Source organism: Schistocerca serialis, chromosome 2 (genome assembly GCF_023864345.2).
Source record: "Schistocerca serialis cubense isolate TAMUIC-IGC-003099 chromosome 2, iqSchSeri2.2, whole genome shotgun sequence".
NCBI lineage: Eukaryota > Metazoa > Arthropoda > Insecta > Orthoptera > Acrididae > Schistocerca > Schistocerca serialis.
The window spans coordinates 1094610136-1094629707 of NC_064639.1; the positions used below are offsets into that span (position 1 = coordinate 1094610136).

The following is a 19572-nucleotide window of genomic DNA, read 5'->3' on the forward strand; positions in this document are numbered from 1 at the left end:
ATATCCACGGGTGTACTGCCGGTCTACAGTGTCCAACGGGCACAATATTTCGGCGATCATACATGTCGCCATCATCAGGTGAACTGACGGACTGAGCTCCTGTGAACGTGCCGGTACGGAGATCCGTACGGTATGGCTGCTCAGGGGGAACTGGGTTCGTTCGCGCCGCGATCGAACCCAGTTCGGATATTATACTGACAGGATATTATACTGACAAGTTTGAGATAGATTATATACTGGTAAGACAGAGATTTAGGAACCAGGTTTTAAATTGTAAGACATTTCCAGGGCCAGATGTGGAATCTGACCACAATTTATTGGTTATGAACTGTAGGTTAAAACTGAAGAAACTGCAAAAATGTGGGAGTTTAAGGAGCTGGGACCTGGATGAACTGACTGAACCAGAGGTTGTGCAGAGTTTCAGGGAGAGCATAAGGAAAAAATTGACAGGAATGGATGAAATAAATACAGTACAAATAGAATGGGTGGCGTTGGGGGATGAAGTAGTGAAGGCAGCAGAGGATCAAGTAGGTAAAAAGACGAGGGCTGGTAGAAATCCTTGGGTAACAGAAGAAATATTCAATTCAATTGATGAAAGGAGAAAATATAAAAATGCAATAAATGAAGCAGGCAAAAAGGAATACCAACGTCTCAAAAATGAGATCGACAGGAAGTGCAAAATGGCTAAGCAGGGACGGCTAGAGGACAAATGTAAGGATCTAGAGGCTTATCTCACTAGGGGTAAGATAGATACAGCCTACAGGAAAGTTAAAGAGACCTTTGGAGAAAAGAGAACCACTTGTATGAATATCAAGAGCTCAGATGGAAACCCAGTTCTAAGCAAAGAAGGGAAAGCAGAAAGGTGGAAGGAGTATATAGACGATCTATACAAGGGCGATGTACTTGAGAACAATATTCTGGAAATGGAAGAGATGTAGATGAAGACGAAATGGGAGATACGATACTGCGTGAAGAGTTTGACAGACCACTGAAAGACCTGAGTCGAAACAAGGCCCCAGTTGTAGACAACATTCCATTAGAACTACTGACAGCCTTGGGAGAGCCAGTCCTGACAAAACTCTACCATCTGGTGAGCAAGATGTATGAGATGAGCAAGATGTATGAGACCTTCGAAATCCCGTCAGTGCCCGCATCTCGTGGTCGTGCGGTAGCGTTCTCGCTTCCCACGCCCGGGTTCCCGGGTTCGATTCCCGGCGGGGTCAGGGATTTTCTCTGCCTCGTGATGGCTGGGTGTAGTGTGCTGTCCTTAGGTTAGTTAGGTTTAAGTAGTTCTAAGTCTAGGGGACTTATGACCACAGCAGTTGAGTCCCATAGTGCTCAGAGCCATTTGAACCATTTTTGAAATCCCGTCAGACTTCAAGAAGAATATAACAATTCCAATCCCAAAGAAGGCAGGTGTTGACAGATGTGAAAATTACCGAACTATCAGGTTAATAAGTCACAGCTGCAAAATACTAACGCGAATTCTTTACTGACGAATGGAAAAACTTGTAGAAGCCGACCTCGGGGAAGATCAGTTTGGATTCCGTAGAAATGTTGGAACACGTGAGGCAATACTGACCCTACGACTTATCTTAGAATATAGTTTAAGAAAAGGCAAACCTACGGTTGTAGCATTTGTAGACTTAGAGAAAGCTTTTGACAATGTTGACTGGAATACTCTCTTTCATATTCTGAAGGTGGCAGGGGTAAAATACAGGGAGCGAAAGCCTATTTACAATTTGTACAGAAACCAGATGGCAGTTGTAAGAGTCGAGGGACATGAAAAGGAAGCAATGGTTGGGAAGGGAGTGAGACAGGCTTGTAGCCTATCCCCGATGTTATTGGTTCAAAAATGGCTCTGAGCACTAAGGGACTTAACATCTATGGTCATCAGTCCCCTAGAACTTAGAACTACTTAAACCTAACTATCTTTAGGACATCACACAACACTCAGTCATCACGAGGCAGAGAAAATCCCTGACCCCGCCCGATGTTATTCAATCTGTATATTGAGCAAGCAGTAAAGGAAGCAAAAGAAAAATTCGGAGTAGGTATTAAAATCCAAGGAGAAGACATAAAAAATTTGAAGTTCGCGAATGACATTGTAATTCTGTAAGAGACAGCAAAGGTCTTGGAAGAGCAGTTGAACGGAATGGACAGTGTCTTGAAAGGAGGATATAAGATGAACATCAACAAAAGCAAAACGAGGATAATGGAATGTATCCGAATTAAGTCTGGTGATGCTGAGGGAATTAGATTAGGAAATGAGACACTTAAAGTAGTAAAGGAGTTTTGCTATTTGGGGAGCAAAATAACTGATGATGGTCGAAGTAGAAAGGATATATAACGTAGACTGGCAATGGGAAGGAAAGCGTTTCTGAAGAAGAGAAATTTGTTAACATCTAGTATAGATTTAACTGTCAGGAAGTCGTTTCTGAAAGTATTTGTATGGAGTGTAGCCATGTATGGAAGTGAAACGTGGACGATAAATAGCTTAGACAAGAAGAGAATAGAAGCTTTCGAAACGTGATGCTACAGAAGAATGCTGAAGATTAGGTGGGTTGATCAAATAACTAATGAGGAGTTATTGAATAGAATTGGGGAGAAGAGGAGTTAGTGGCACAAATTGACGAGAAGAAGGGACCACTTGGTAGGACATGTTCTGAGGCATCAAGGGATCACAAATTTAGTATTGGAGGGCAGCGTGGAGGGTAAAAATCGTAGAGGGAGACCAAGAGATGAATACACTAAGCAGATTCAGAAGGATGTGGGCTGCAGTAGGTACTGGGAGATGAAGAAGCGTGCACACGATAGAGTAGCATGGAGAGCTGCATCAAACCAGTCTCAGGACTGAAGACCACAACAAACAACAACAACATACAGAATTTAATTTAAAGCTTTGTTGAGTGCAACGTAAGGGCACGTTTGCGACATGTATCAGAGCTGAGACTCAACTATATTTTCTCTTTTTTTATTACAAGAGGTAACATATTTTTTAGGATTTGAACTGCACAATCGTATTGCCGAGTCTATTTCAAAAAATTAAGATATGGCAGTATTGCAAAATGGCTTCCTAGGTCACCAAAGTGAAAGTGTCCCGAAAAACTTTCAATTTGTAGCTAGGACATGAAGCAAAGTAACAATCTGTCACATTTTGAAATAGTTTTCGATGACGAAATTCTTCAGTTTTTCCTTCCTGGTACAACCTTGTTAATCTTCATTTATCTTTAGGGAAACTTAAATATTAGTCAAACCTAATCATTATCCACGTCATAGATACATAGTAATACAGATTTCTATTGTGGTTAATAGTACTTCAAAACAAGCGTAACGTCTTGCAGATCTGCATAATCCGAAGGTTGCCAGGCTGTCGTGCATAAATCATATTGCATATGAACATTGCTGTACACATTCAAGGAATCCACTTGCAGCACACTTACGAACTAACGGATTTATGTAGTGACGTGTCTCTAAATGTATGATCATGCAGCCATGTAAATTAGCTCTACGTTATGAACTCTTTTATTACAGTGTGTCTAGATTTTTTCAACACAAAGCGTCTCTTACTGGCATGATACCTGTAATTAAATTTTTGTTGTGTTTGCTGTGAAAAGAAAGTTTGTGTTTGACATATTTTTATATACATCCGTAGCAAGAGTTATTCAAAGTTGCTGTTACTAATAAATACATACTTCAAAATAGGACATATACGCGCAACGTTAAAGTTTCAATGTTAGCGCAAAACGTAAACTAACGGTGTTATATGAATGAACCAAAGAGTCTGAGTTTTATGTTGGAGATATGTGCTTTACGCTATGGCTTGCTCCAAAGATATTCCTCTTGTGTGTTCGGGACATCCAGTTCTCGTCTCATGAGGGCCTACAAAGCCGAAAACCAGTGAGTGTATAAACAATTAATAGTTACATCATTTAAAGTGTTTCTTTTTTATGTTTTTATTTTCATTGTGTTTTCCAAGCACCGATGAAAACTTATTATTGTTATTATTTGGTTACTATCAAGTTATAACCTTACAGATATTAAATATATGGTTCAGTCACTTTATCTATGCTAGGTTCTACAGCTGCTACGAACTTGTTATAAAGCTAAATGCGTTACTCCACCGGGGCAGTAAGCTTTTTATTAAAAATCGTAATTTTCTAGAGAACATGACTGCCTAGGTTAGGCATTACTGATTTTCTAGTAACATCTAGAAGTTGCCAAGTGAGTCATGCGTCAGTATTTTGGAAAACAGAGCATGGTTCTAACTTGTGTCGAAGAGGCCAAATAGATCAGCAGCGTATCGATATGAGTTGGAGACACGTATGTGTTTTTCTTTCCTATGCTTGTGACAACTATTTGACATTTTGTTGGTATCTTCTGAAAATAGCCTCTAATGCCGAAAGTGACCAGTCGCCATTGCCCAGTAACTTATAATTTTGGAAAAAGGCGTACAGCCCCGGCAGAATGAAGTCTTTACTTGTAACGAGGTGTCATTCAGCCTTACTACTTGAGCCGTTGCGAACCGCCTGACCTCTATAACTGTTACGAAGTTGTAATTTTTAGGTGATAGAAGTTAGAAATTGAGAGTTGTCTCCTAGTATCAACTTCGCGCTCTCTAGCAGTATACAGCAGTAACTGGGGACAGCTTTGAGATGGACAATATCTTGCCGGTATTCCCCGGGAATCAGATTTTAAATGGATTACTCGTTCTACGGCTATTTTGATATATTTTCATGCAACTCTGCAACTTTTCAAAGCCGAAAGACAACCCATCGAGTAGGTATCTACCAAAGCAAAGTTAAAAAATAACACAATACCTACATATTTACGGCAATTAACTATCGGATTCACTCCAGCCCTCCCCACCTTGTCAGCTACGCTCCAGTTGTTAGTTGCTCGTGCAGTGCATAAAAATAATTCTGAAAGCGTGGAACATTATTGCTTCCGAAATACTACGATGATATTAGTAAAACATGATACGCTTAGAGAGTCTTTCAGTCGCTGCGGGAAGCGTGAACTACGGTGAGGACCTCAAACAAGAAATGTTCTTGTATCGCAGTGTCGATAATTAGTTTAATTAGAATAACTGTGTCAAAATGTGTTTTGAAGTACAACACTAGTTGTAAGTTAATCACTGCATATGTTTTCAGTTAAATTACTTATTAATCAGTGCAATAGCCCAACACCAACGAGATCACATTCTACTATATACATAGATGTGTAATAATTATCAGTTTACAACATAAAAAACTATGAGAAACAAAAGACAAAGCTGCATAGAGGTAATACTTGTCACTGTACACTGAAGTGAGTTTTAATTGTGCCATATAAGATGGCTCTGTCACTCTGAACAGACGGCCCTGCACGCTGTTAATCAAACAGCATATAAATTCTTACTAGAAGTCAGAAGACTTAAATATCTACAGCATGCAAAATAAGATCTTAACGATCAGTTAACAGCTAATAAGCTATAAAAAGAAAATTTAAGTGGTGACTTTTAAAAATTCGAATTACACGGTTTATTGAATATTTGCGGATGGTTAAGGTTGTGTGCCCTACGAAAGGACTCAAAGCGTGAACCTAACCATCATCGTTCTGCCTAAAGAACAGCCTACATTAGGAAAGACAATAAAAGGACACGGTAATTACTCACTGACAGGTGACACGTGCGCTGGCAAAGAAACAAAACAGTTACAATTCTGGTATCGGACAGGGGGTTAGCTCTAAATTTATATCAATATCAATATATGCAGGAGACCCATACCGTACGTGGGAGAGGAATAGAAACCAGTGTGAGTTACCATTCCCAAGGTTTCCCTTTGCACGAGTTGATCTGTCTTAGGTAATTCGTTCGCAGTTTAGCCGAAACTGTATTCGAGTTGTTACAATCCCGTACATGACGCGAAATGTCTCGACTTTAACGCCTAAACTGAACTAACGACTTCTGCTGGGAAAGATCTTAATACCTTTATACCACAATAGTTCAAATAACCTTAGCACAGTGCCTTCCGAATTACTTATGCAGAATCATTTATCGTTCGCTTTGCTATCACAGTGATGAAATGTGCCATCATATGTGAATTTTTATCTTTTCATGAACCTAAGTGTGACGACACAAACGCATCAAATACAGGCATATTGTTATGATGAAGATAAAGTAGAGCAATTTGAGAAACTGGACTAAAGACGTGTCTGTGATTAAGACAGGGGTATTATGCATCAGTCTTCTGCCCACTCCGCACCCCCCCCCCCCCACACTTCCCCCCCTGCCCAGAATAAAAACACAAGATAAAATAATTTCCACATCTGTTTTGTTAAAAAGGTTCCTGCCGCAGTAATGGAAATACAAATTAAAAGCCAGGCTTTTCATTCTGGAGGAATTCACTCAGTAAGATCCAAAAAATAATTTTCTTCCTAGGAGACTGCAGTCAAACTGATGTAGGTGTTTCATCTTGGATACACTTTTCGAGAACGCAAAATAAAATGTAAATGTGGTTTGCATTACTCTTGAAGTTTACAGTTACTATCTTATTTATCGACGGGGTGGAGTACCGGACTTGTTTATCGTTCCAGTAGCTAGTTGCAAACGCCGCGTTGCAAAAAACTACAACCGGAGACCGCTTGAAACTTCAGCCTGTGTTAGCCATCCTCCCGTAAAGGACGCACGCTCGTAAAAACGTTCTCCCCATTTACGGACTGTCCATTAAGCGCGTCGTTAAATATTTTAGACTCGAGGACCTAACAAAAGGTCTCAGACTACAGAACAGGAAATTAGGCTGGCGTAAAAAAAGCAGAAAGCTGATAATTTTGTAAGGAAGTGGTAATGGCGCCGTTAGAGCCAAGGCCGTGGCCAGGTAGGAAGGGGCAGACCGCTCCGCTTCACGCGCTCCAGCTAGCTGCCGGCTGCCTGGCCAGCGGTGTGGGCCGCCCGTCCACTCCAGTAACATATACAGTCTCACTGGAAGCTGTTTGCACTTGTGGTCACTGGCTTGTCTTCTTCTTCGTATCAGAAAACACGATTTAGCCATTCCGAGGATTTCCTGTCTATGGTGTTGTCGGACTTGAATCTGTGTCTTTGACTGTGACAACCTATCTACATCTAATATCATTAGCGACTCCGTGATAAATAAAAGCAAACCCGAGACTTATTTGCAGTCAGTGAGGGATTAGGAACACAAAACTGTCGCTAGTACTGCGAAAGATTTACCCCACAAATTTCTTCAAGAAGGCTTACCTTGATGACCGATCGGAAGAGGCATGTATGACGGAGAAACTAACTTTGTGTTCTGCCTTACGGCAGGTCTTGTCATGGGGGAAGCCACGTAAGAGATGTCCGCCGCATGAGCGTCTAGGGAAGCGATTCCAGTGGTGTTTTGCCGTTGCCTTCCACTGATGATGATGAAATGATAATGAGGACAACACAACACCCAGTCCCTGAGCGGAGAAAATCTCCGACCCAGCCGGGAATCGAACCCGGGCCCCTTGGCGTGACAGACCGCCGCGCTGACCACTCAGCTAGCGGGGCGGACGTATGACAGAGAAAGTGGCCCCTTAGTTCAGTAGCGCTAAATATTGCCTATCCTTCTCCCTACATCGCTGAAGTAATTTGTTCATGGTGCAGAGATGCTTGCCACTGAGAGCAAGGGTGTTACATATGAAGTACTTGTTCAAGTGGACAAGTGAGTGGAAATGAACTGGCTATGGGTTTATTAAAAGAGCCAGTCAAAGTTCGCCTGTAATAGTTGAAGCAAACCAGAATCAGGGCACCCGACAAAAACATCAGTTGGTTCCTTCTAGACACATTCAGTATTTTAGTAATGACCCTAGCTCACAACTGAGACCAAATCGGCTTGCTTTTGTCATTTCATCTTATATATGTGAACTTGAGCGTATTTGTTTTTATTTGTAGATATTGCTCTAGAAATTTTAGACGTTGTTGTGGCGCAGATCATTGTGTCCATTGGACGAAAAAGAAGTTCCTTATTATGCTTCGAAAAATGTGTCAGTACTGGTTTAATACTATTGTCCTGACGAATATTTCTCCCGCTAATAAAGTAATGCTAAGAAGTTTCTCAATTCACACGAGCGCTTAGTTTCACGAGCTCTGTTGTCAAAGAAAGTACTGGTACTATTATTATTATTATTATTATTTTGTAGTAGTAGTAGTAGTAGTGGTAATCCTGCAGTTGAAAATGGCGAAAAATCTGTCAAATATTTGTCTCAGTTAAAACCTTCCCTGATATGTGAGTTAGTCTGTGCATGACTGCAAATCAAATATTTCGGGATCCGATCCCCAATTGAAAATGGTATATTTTTGGTAACTAACTGTAGTCAAATTCTACAATTCAGTATATGATGCGAGGCAACACGTTATGATGTTACATTGCGCTGTCTGCCCTTCAATATTTTAAGAGTTTCAGTAATCACCGCACCGTGGCTTGCAGATTATGTGTGTACGTTGGTACGACGTGGCTGCTAAATACGTCCACATGTAAATCTATTTTCACACACGAAACTAATCATTGCATGTCAGACTTTTCAAGGACTATTTTTCTGCTACGGTGAAACTAAGTTCCTCCAGAATAAGAGGCCTGTGCTCAGATCACAGCGTCACTGATTTCACACTTCAATATAAAAGGCGGACCTGTTAGAGAAATACACGATATACAGGGTTAAACCCAGCTACACCGCCAAAATTTCGGAGATGGTTCAAGGATATTTTTTGAAGTTTTTGATATAAGCGATGAAACAAATTTGATGCTGCGACAAATTTGTTTCACACACCCACGGTACTTGCTGGTGACAACAGTAAAGCCGACGTTACTCTTCGCCCGCAAACTTGCATTCACGAGGCTAATGTTCGGTTCTGTCTCGAGTTTGTTTTTCCGCCAGTGTTAGTTGTACATTAAGAGTGTTGTGTTATACACAAGAATAGATAGCTTTGCCGATGAAGAATTTCCTGGTACGCGCCTCGGGTTCATTGAATACAATGGTAGAACGATGCTACGTTGAATTGTTCTCGCAGCGACGTCAACCACTTCAGACTCATTTTGCATCTGCACGTTTTGCAACTCTTCAGCAGTAACCCTGTCCATACTGTTGTGTATCAACTTTTATCGTACAACTAACACTGTCGGAAAAACAAACCTGGTGCTAAATACAACATGGCGAGGAGTAAAGTGGGTGTCACTGTTGTCAAAAGGAAGAACCGAGAGCCAATAGAACAAGTTTGTTTTGAAACAATGCACACAGCGCATGTTGTCGACATCCAAACCGTCGTGTATATCATATGTGTACAGATTGCGCTGAAAATATAAACACACCCGCTGCATTTTTCTGCCCCTCTGTGAAGCCTGATCTCAGTAACTACTGTAGGGATATTGATACGATTTCCACATATAGATAGAGTCATTCATGAGGAAAGTTTGTACGCATAATCCATAAATATTATAAAAATGTGTGTGTGTGCGTGTGTGTGTGTGTGTGTGTGTGTGTGTGTGTGTGTGTGTGTGTGTGTGTGTGTGTGTGTTTTCCACATCTCCCAGTAAACCAATGGACCGATTTCATCCAAACTAGGTACATATAGCTCGTACAGTCAGGCACAATCACTATGGAGGGAAGAACCACCTACCTATCATGGTTCAGGAGAAATGACGTCAGAAGCAATGATTCCGGCGAAAAACTTCCGTATTATGCAGGACGTTCAAATTTATTATTTGCGAACAGTCTACCCGGCGGGAGGCCCTAGCCACACGGCATTTCCATTTCGTCTCTACTAACTTTATTCACAACCCTTTTTCAGACGGTATCCCCATATGCCGCTTGCATGTACCTACAAAATTATATCATTGTACAAAACATAGTTCAAGAGATATGACATCATAAACATTGAGATATGTGAAAAAATTCCGCATCATGCATGAAGTTTTAATGTATTCATTCTTCAATACTAAGACTCTTCTGCAGTCGACGAAATCCCTGATATCTGGCAGCACTTTTGACAGCTTTGAACTGCGAAGCATAAAGGGCTGTAGGCGAAAACGATAGCCGTCTATAGAGCTATGAAGAGCCGTTGCCATAGAGACGTTTGCAAAATCGTGCTGTAGACATGCACAGAAACTGTCTGAAATCATGATACTTGATTTGGATACTGTTTTTTATACATTATGCATATTTCTTTGTACGACTCTCTCACAATTTCAAAGATTTTTTTCACGAATACATGGAAATGAAATTTTTTCGACACTGTACTACAAACACAGTTCATTTTCTGTTTTCGTTTCTGATATAAAATTGGCAAACGGAATACGCCGGTAGTTCCGGATTCGTCAGCTGCTTTATACATATTTCGTAAAAACTGAAATGTGATGATGTTTGTCGATGACGTCGTGCCTCCTGACAACTTTCCTGGCGTGCGCTGCTTAAATCGTTCTAATTATACCACAGTTTGGAGTAAAAATTCAATTACACAACGTTGTTCTCTGAATTTAATAATAAATCTTTGCAGTGGGCCTTAAACAAAATAATCGCTACACCAGACATGTCGTCCGGCCGCAAATACCTGTGTGAAGCCAGGGTTAGGTCCCTATCACAGATGTGAAGTTAAATGGAGGTAACAAATCGAACGAAATTTTAATACTCTGTAACGCGCCACTAGAAACAATGAATCCCCTTTTGTTGTTGTTGTTGTGGTCTTCAGTCCAGAGACTGGTTTGATGCAGTTCTCCATGCTACTCTATCCTGTGCGAGCTTCTTCATCTCCCAGTACCTACTGCAGCCTACATCCTTCTGAATCTGCTTAGTGTATTCATCTCTTTGTCTCCAATTCGGGAGGACGACGGTTCAATCCCGCGTCCGGCCGTCCTGATTTAGGTTTTCCGTGATTTCCCTAAATCACTCCAGGCAAATGTCGGGATGGTTCCTCTGAAAGGGCACGGCCGACTTCCTTCCCAATCCTTCCCTAATCCGATGAGACCGATGACCACGCTGTCTGGTCTCCTTCCCCAAACCAACCAACCAACCTTTCTCTCCATCTACGATTTTTACCCTCCACGCTGCCCTCCAATACTAAATTGGTGATCCCTCGATGTCTCAGAACATGTCCTACCATCCGACCCCTTCTTCTAGTCAAGTTGTGCCACAACGTCCTCTTCTCCCCAATTCTATTCAATACCTCCTCATTAGTTATGTGATCTACGCATCTAATCTTCAGCATTCTTCTGTGGCACCACATTTCGAAAGCTTCTATTCTCTTCTTGTCTAAACTATTTATCGTCCTCGTTTCACTTCCATACATGGCTACACTCCATAAAAATACTTTCAGAAACGACTTCCTGACCCCTAAATCTATAGTCGATCTTAACAAATTTTTCTTCTTCAGAAACACTTTCCTTGCCATTGCCAGTCTACATTTTATATCCTCTCTACTTCGACCATCATCAGTTATCTTGCTCCCCGAATTTACTACTTTAAGTGTCTCATTTCCTAATATAATTCCCTCAGCATCATCCGACTTAATTCGACTACATTCCATTATCCTCGTTTTGCTTTTGTTGATGTTCATCTTAAACTCTCCTTTCAAGACACTGTTCAACTGCTCTTCCAAGTCCTTTGCTGTCTCTGACTGAATTACAATATCATCGGCGAACCTCAAAGTTTTTATTTCTTCTCCATGGATTTTAATACGTACTCCGAACTTTTCTTTTGTTTCCTTTATTGCTTGCTCAATAGACAGATTGAATAACATCGGGGATAGGCTACAACCCTGTCTCACTCCCTTCACAACCGCTGCTTCCCTTTCATGCCCCTCGACTCTTATAACTGCTATCTGGTTTCTGTACAAATTGACTCGGGCATGGATGTGGGTGATGTCCTTAGGTTAGTTAGTTTTAAGTAGTTCTAAGTTCTAGGGGACTGATGACCTCATATGTTAAGTCCCATAGTGCTCAGAGCCATTTGCACCATTTTTTTCTGTACAAATTCTAAATAGCCTTTCGCTCCCTGTATTTTTTTATACGAAAATGTTCTGAAAATACTCGTGAATAACCCCCGAAAATATGTAGGAGGATTTCGAGTCATTCTGTATGGGAACAGAGCACAGGTGCCACACTAAGCTAAATATTTAATATTGGGTTCAGTCAGTGTGACACCCTCTCTTCTTATATTGATGTGGTCATTTAGATTTTTACGTACAGACTTTTTGGAGGTGGTAGGCAAGACTATCTGGGCTGCAGTACTGGTGCAGGCCAGCGGCGCGTGAGCAGTTGCGTGGTGCGAGGTACGCAGGCGCAAGGAGGAGGCAACGCATTCCCAGGGGCCGGCCGGCACCCGGCGCTGATCAATATCTGGAGCCACAACCCCGCTCTGCGCACGCCCCACCCACGCCCGGGTCTTCCCTCTGCAAGCATGCAGATGACACAAAAAAAGCGAGGCGGAGAAAACCAAAATGTCCCCTCCGCCGTCAAAAGATTCGCGACGAGGCCGGCGCCCTCGGGGCTGCGCGAGATACAGTGTCATCCTATTATTCCTTAAAAGAGATAAAAGACACAAAGGGGTGGCGGGGTGTGGGGGACGCGGCAGTTACCTGCGACCCGGAGCAGATTAGCATTGTCGTTTCGCAATGGGATTAGAGGCGCTTAAACAGGAGGGCGACTGTGGAACCTGCCGGTGACATATCAGGCATGTGACTCGAAAATGAGGGTCGCCTTTGAGGAGCGCGGCGCTTTGAGCGCGCCGCCGCGGGCAGCTCGACGCAGCAGCCAGCCAGCCGGCTTTCTCACGGCCGGCGCCGGCTTTTCGCGCAGCCAACTGGCATTCCGCGCGTTCCGGCCGCTGTGTTTACGTCGAGCCGTGGCGGACAGCTGGTGACTAATGTCGTCGCCCATATTGTGAGGCGGGGCGGGGGCGGGCAGTGTCTCCGCCAGGGTCGCGCGAGGGGGCGGCGGACCGTCGCCGTCTTCGAGGAGCTGCCGGCTTCCCATTCGGGGTTGTCCAGCTGTGTGAGATATTTTGAGGTGGAAAGATAAATGTTCGACGGCTTTCAAAACATGTACCCAGGTTTAGCTGAAAAGGGCCGGGACGGCGAACCGTTAAACGTAGCGTCGCAGGAATTCCAGCATTGCTGCAACACTGAAATGCACTCGACCGTTCTTTGCTACTGCGCTGACATTAATCAATGACACTTGGAATAACACACTGCCTTAAGAGGGGAAGCTCGTGAAATTGGCCGAAAGTGTAAAATTTCTTTTTTAGAAGAACTCATGGACAACAATTTCCCTAAGTATCATTGATGAAATTGCATCCGATATAAATAATTAAATGTGTGATGCGAACTTCCTGCCACGCCCACTTTTTAACCCCCGACGCAAACAGAGGATTGTCATAAGTTTAACTTGTATTCCAGTGTATCTGTCTGTGGCATCGTAGCTCCCAAACGAAATTTTCCTCTTTTTTTTGGTTGAAAGCTGGTTTAATCGACCTGGTTCTTAGCTATGTTTCGTGATAGTCTGTTCAGGCGTTAAAATTTCATCAGTTAAATTAAGTAAAAGTGTTTTTTGCTAGCGCGATCTCTTTATATACGCTACGTAATACATAAGAGCTATATAAGTTTATGTAGTACCAGATTGTAGAGCTCCGAAAGGTCTAAATAAAAGTCTGTCGTAATATATGTTTATTTTTCACGATTGACCAACAGTGATGATTTCTGTCTTTTGAAGTCACCCGTTTCAGTACCTCCAAAGCAGAAAAAGTGTATTGTGATACATCTGTAAAAGATAAACATATGCTCTCGAAGGCAATTGTTGCAAGAGAACGCAATGACATCCCACTTTCTTCCGACATGATGTAGAATTATCACCATTGCTTATCGCTTATATTACGTAAAGTAGCTAAATATCGACTTGATTTAGGATTACCGCCACTGCTTATTGCTTATATTACATAAATTAGCTAAATATGTTCTAAAACATAGTCAATGAATATATGTCTGATTAAAAAAAAAAAAGACTCACGTAAGTCGCGTAAGTGGGAAAGATCTCGTGTCGCAATTTCGCATGGGGAAGTATTTGTGTGAATTTAGGAATGAGTGTCGATTGTACCGTGTTTATTAGTAAAATAAAACCATGAAATAAAACTTAAAATACAAATTTTAAAAAATCCGATACGGAAAACTAAAAAATAAAAAAATATGTGCTGCCTCTTTAAATGTAATATAAGTAGTACTATTGTGATCCAAGCATCGTCGCGTCGAGGGAACGCTAAGTAAATAAAATAAGAACAGACACATCTAAAAACGGCAAAGTATGAAATTTAAACACAAGTAAACTACCTAGGCAACGTAGGTAAATATCAAAACAACAGTATCAAGTCGTTGAGTCTAAGTCTTAATTAATTTATTCCAAAAAATTTGCAACATAGACACAAATGTGAACCCAGCTGCCTGTACGGGTTCGCCGCAGTTGATCACGATGCGCGCACCGCGTGACTCGCTGTCAAGGCTTAATGAAACGTGAGCCGGGACGCCATCATCAAACCACTGCAGGACATAGGCCTCGTAATAGATTAATGGATGAAACTAACTTGGTACGTAATTATGTAAAAATGTGATGTTAAAGACGGACTGGTTTTCATATTTTATATAATAAGTAATTATATCTTCACTAGCTATTTTGAGGTGTAGATGGGAGACGTGGAGGACTGGAAGAGAGAACGCCAAACAGAAGAGGCTTATACCCAGCAATAATGAAAGTTTGCTGCTCTAACTGTTGTTAACTTTCTTTCTTATTTAGTTAGATGGCCTCCGAAAAGACGACACTTGCACCAAATATTACTACGTTTTTTTGTACTTTTTAGAGGGGTTTTTGTGGCAGTTTTTTTATTTTTAATTTAAGGTTTATTAAAGCAACACTTCAGTATTAGACGTATATCTGCATCGATACTCTGCATATCACACTTAAGTTCTTGGCAGAGGATTCATCGAAGCACCTTCACATAATTCTCTGTTATTCCAATCTCTAACAGCACGCGGAAGAAACGAAGCGCTATATCTCTCCGTGCGAGCTCTGAACAACGATTCAGTAGATTACTTTCCAGCAAACTTGCCCTGTATCCATCCAAAAGGCTGTGATACACGCTCTTTGCTTTTATAGATCATTTGTAACTCTCTTCCGTATATTAGAAGCAATAACAAACTAGCTGATTTGTTTATGAAGAAGCAATTCTTGTTTTGCCACATTTTCATCTGTTACAGTTTTCAGCATTGCACCTTGTGATGCAGTTCTTGTGTTTAATGATGGGACCTTGGGGAGGATGAAGGTATTACAGAGACTGGTCTCTAAGATAGGAAATTTCATCAATAGATCTTGAAAAAAAAAAAAAGAAAAGAAAAAAAAAGAATTACAGCGCCTCTCTTCAGCAGAAAAGTCATTAAAGGCCTGGTAAAGGGAAAAGGGCAGAAGATAACAAGAAACCAGGAGAGAAGCCTTAAAGGGAAAGAAGGCCTGAGTACAAATCTGAGGCCTTCTGAAGCGATGACATAAGAGAAAACGTTAGATTAAAGATTAAGTTGCATTTCCTGAAAACTGTGTTTTTCAAAGTTTATGTACTTTTTCCCAGAAGCTACGAATGCTATAATTACCCAGTTTTGTACATTTGTTTCTATAAACCGAATAAATGTTGTCCCAAGAGCAAAATTTTGAAATTCCAAGTGTAGACCCGTGGGGCAAAGTGCTTCGAATTTTACTTGAATTTTGTGTTATACTTATAGAATTATAATTTGAAAAATACTGGAATTCTCCTATTCGATATATTCAAAAAGCTCATGAGACAAGCTTACTGTATGCAAAGAGATTAAACACAAAAATTTTTGTACGGATCTCATGGATAGTTTCTTCGAAAAACATACATATGTTACGTTTTGAAAATAAAAATTTTAAATTCGGTAAAACAGATAAATATATATATATATAACTCAAGGCATTTAACAGTAAATGTGTTAATTTCTTGTAAAGTGTGGTGCAAAATTTCATTGCCGTATTTTCAAAATTGTGGATTTGGTGCATCGTTTACATAGTATGTGTTTTCCATTAACGTCCCCCTTAAGGAAACACAGCGATCATCTTGAACTGAACAGTCTCGTCTTGTGCGAAGGGGTGACACTTCATGGTATCGACTACTTTTGTTTCGATCCGACACTTTTACTCGTATCAGTACTTTATAGCATATATCGTATCAAATGATCCTAGTAGTAATTTATTATTTTTTACTATTAACCGAAAATTTTGGCCAATCACTCAGTTCCAGTACTTTCAACAATTGCAAGTGCGAGCTCCAATAGAATAACAGCTGACCGATTGGAGTGCGTGCGAGCAAAAAGGGAATGTACGAAAATCTTTGCGACGCTTCGCCAAACTTGGCAACGTTTCGTTCGCAGGAATACCCACGTTTTCACGATTCGATTTGTTTGTTTGTTTTTGTAATGTTGTTTTAAACGCTTTAAGTACAAGAATGATTGTATCAGCAGATAGGATGTCTACGAAAAGCACAACTTTGCAGTATTTCGATAAACTGCGTAATAATAACGTGATTTGTACAATTAGTTTAAAAAGTTTGAAGTCTTCGGCAAATACTTCGAATATGAAAAGGCATTTAAGAAAACGCCCCGCCACAACAGCAAACTGAAGCTATTTACTGAGCACTGAGCAAGATAATAAGAGGGTGACTTGTGCGTTATACATTTGTTAGTATAAATACACGACGACATAGGAGGAAGAAGGACATAAATAGAAAAATTTAATTTTGAGGTAATCCAGTTTCAAAAATTACGGTATCAAAAAGGTGTCTTAGATAATCATAAACTATAAATTTAGGAATTGTGGGTTCTGTTCAGTTGTTTTGCTGATAATCTGTTCTGTAATTTTATTTTCCAAGTTGCATTATTTTTTATTGTAATTTTTAATGAAAATAAAGACATTGCCTGTGTTATTCTGTTTAAGACCTGTGAAAGTCGACTGTCTCTATTATAGGTAGATTTTAGAAACAGAACTGGAGAGACTGGAGCCCATATTGTGTTTCTAAAGTAAAGCATTCCCGTGATTGGGTATAACACCGTAGTCAATAGTGCGTTACTAGGCATGGCCCTGTTGGAGGTGCTATATCGTTGCCTTCCTCCAAACTTTGAACTGACTTATCCGGTTAATTATAGAGGGGTATACATTTTAACGTGGATTCCGAACCACGGTGTAACTCGACATTTGTCATAGCAACAAATATTGCCGGAGAAGAAAGATAAAAATCCTAGGATTGACCAAGGATTCATCCCTACACCATTGAGCCACCTAGCCACACATGCACGATGCTTTAATCTTTTTTTTTTTTTTTAATCAAAGGCGAGTACTGCTAACTGAAGGTATCGATAGCCTTCTTTCGCTTCTCTTATGAGTAAGATACGTTTCTTGCGATACTGCTCATGAGAAAAGTATCGATACTTTTCGTTCGGCACCGTGTCCCTATTTGTGACCGCCTATCCGGACCTGTTCAATTGATAGTTGCTATGTAGCTTATGCATATCATGCGACGATATCTCAGTAATAAGTCCAAACTCGAAACGACACCATTTGTGTGACCTGTGGCAGAAATATGTAACAACGGGCCTTTTGCCAGCGGCTTCGCCCGCGTACACAAATGTCACACATGAAGGGCTTATTTCAATAGTGGTACAAGTCAATTTTTGTTCATTTTGAGATACAGAGTCCCAAAGTTAAATGAGAGCTGAAAAATCTGCAGTTGAGATACCAGAAATATTCAAGCACATGGCTTCTTTCTGTTTGTTTGGATCAATAATTTCAGAAGCATTATAGGCAGAAATGTGGAGGTAATGGACTTGTACCACTATTGAAATAAGCCGTTCATATATTTCTCGTACTTTTAACATTTCACTCATTATTGTACACATATTTCATCTCTATTTGTAACGAATTTCATCTCTAAGTTTCATCTGAATTGCGAGGTCTGTAATTCTCCCTGGGTAAGAAATGTGCAAAAAGTTGTGGACATTAGTTCAACTTTTTCCGCGTGAAAGTGGAACAGACGTCTTTTACATAATACGTAATATGGTAAGTATTTCATCTCATTTACTCACATTCACGGACATTTCTTTTTTTTTTTGTGATTAATGCGAGAGCGTGGGTTTAAATAAAAAGTCCAAGAGTCTTGAAAGAAACATTTATTTCAACTTATAAGCATTACTCTAAAAACAAACGAGTTCGTTCTGTTGATGAAACACTCTTTGAAGGCTGACTACTACTTGACGCCTTACTCCTGCTACACAGCCAAGGTTGTCTTTTACTGGAACAGTAATCTTTTATAGATAGCAAGTGATACTTACGCCAGATTTGGTAGAAATTCCTTTCACGTGTTACAGAAAAATGAAGAGATGGTAGGGACATGTTAATGAAAAGTATTTTTATGGAAATAATGAGTCATGTATATGCAAAATTTGGTTGAAGTTGCTCCAGACGTTCCTAAGGTATGCTTCTATATCACTCCTTTTCCACCCCCCACTCCCGCAGTGCACCAACGTTGCTTATTTCCAAATATTAAATAATATAGTAGTTTGGCTGAATGGTTTGGCTGATTTATTTGGAGATGTGGAATGTAGATACGTAAATAAATGCAATGACTTTTATAAACATGTAGAAAAACAATGACATTTTCTTTTATCTGACTTAGCGAGATAGTGTGATGCCTTTTCTTAGCTTAGAAAAGTATAGAAAATGTGTTTGAGGGCTCTTGTTGTGCGAGGAACGTCGTTTTTATGTTGTTGCTTTCGCTTATTTGTGTGTAAATTGAGGTTTCTCCCCGTACTATTCCCACATGGAGGGCGGAAGAACGACTGCTTGAATGTCTCGGAGCGCATGTAATTAGTCCAGTCTTGTCTTCGCGGTTCCTACGACAGCGATACGAAAAGAGCTAAAGTGTAAGTATTCACTTAGTATGTAAACTGAACATGGAGGGGGGGGGGATAGAAGGTGAGGAAAGGGTAGGAATTGCTGATGTTAGCTGTTTCGGGACATATGCGGAATCAGTGGCGACGAGTGAAAATGTGTGCCGGAGCAGGACTCGAACCCAGGATCTCCTGCTTACTAGACAGTTACTTTAACCGCTGCACCATCCGGACATAGTGTTTATCTCTGCTCACCTCCCGACCGACCTCCGCTCCCACCGAGCGCTACTTAACCACAGTCCCCGGCCATATCCTCAATGCTCGCTACTTTGATTTTTGTGCAGGAGGTCAGACGTAATTGTGCATACGCACTGAAGGTGATGGATTAATGGATTAATAGCCGATCGAGGCGAATCAGTTATATGAATGCGTGGTGTCTATTCTATCGGACATGTCCGAAAGAACAGACACCACGCACTCATATAAATCTTCACTTAGCACTGAACTTTGTAAGTAAGATTTCGCGTGATAACTGGCGTCTATCTTCAAAGCCTTTAATTCGATAAAAATGTGAGAAAATATCGTGTAGAGCACTCATGAAGGTTCCATTTGTGTGTTCACACGAAGTT

At 40.8% G+C, this 19572-nt stretch overlaps 1 protein-coding gene across 1 annotated transcript in view; it reads right to left on the reverse strand.

Annotated features, from left to right (window-relative positions):
- LOC126458555 (protein big brother) overlaps positions 1-19572 on the reverse strand; it is a 248981-nt gene that overhangs the window by 24870 nt on the left and 204539 nt on the right. The gene's annotated exons all lie outside the window — the stretch shown is intronic.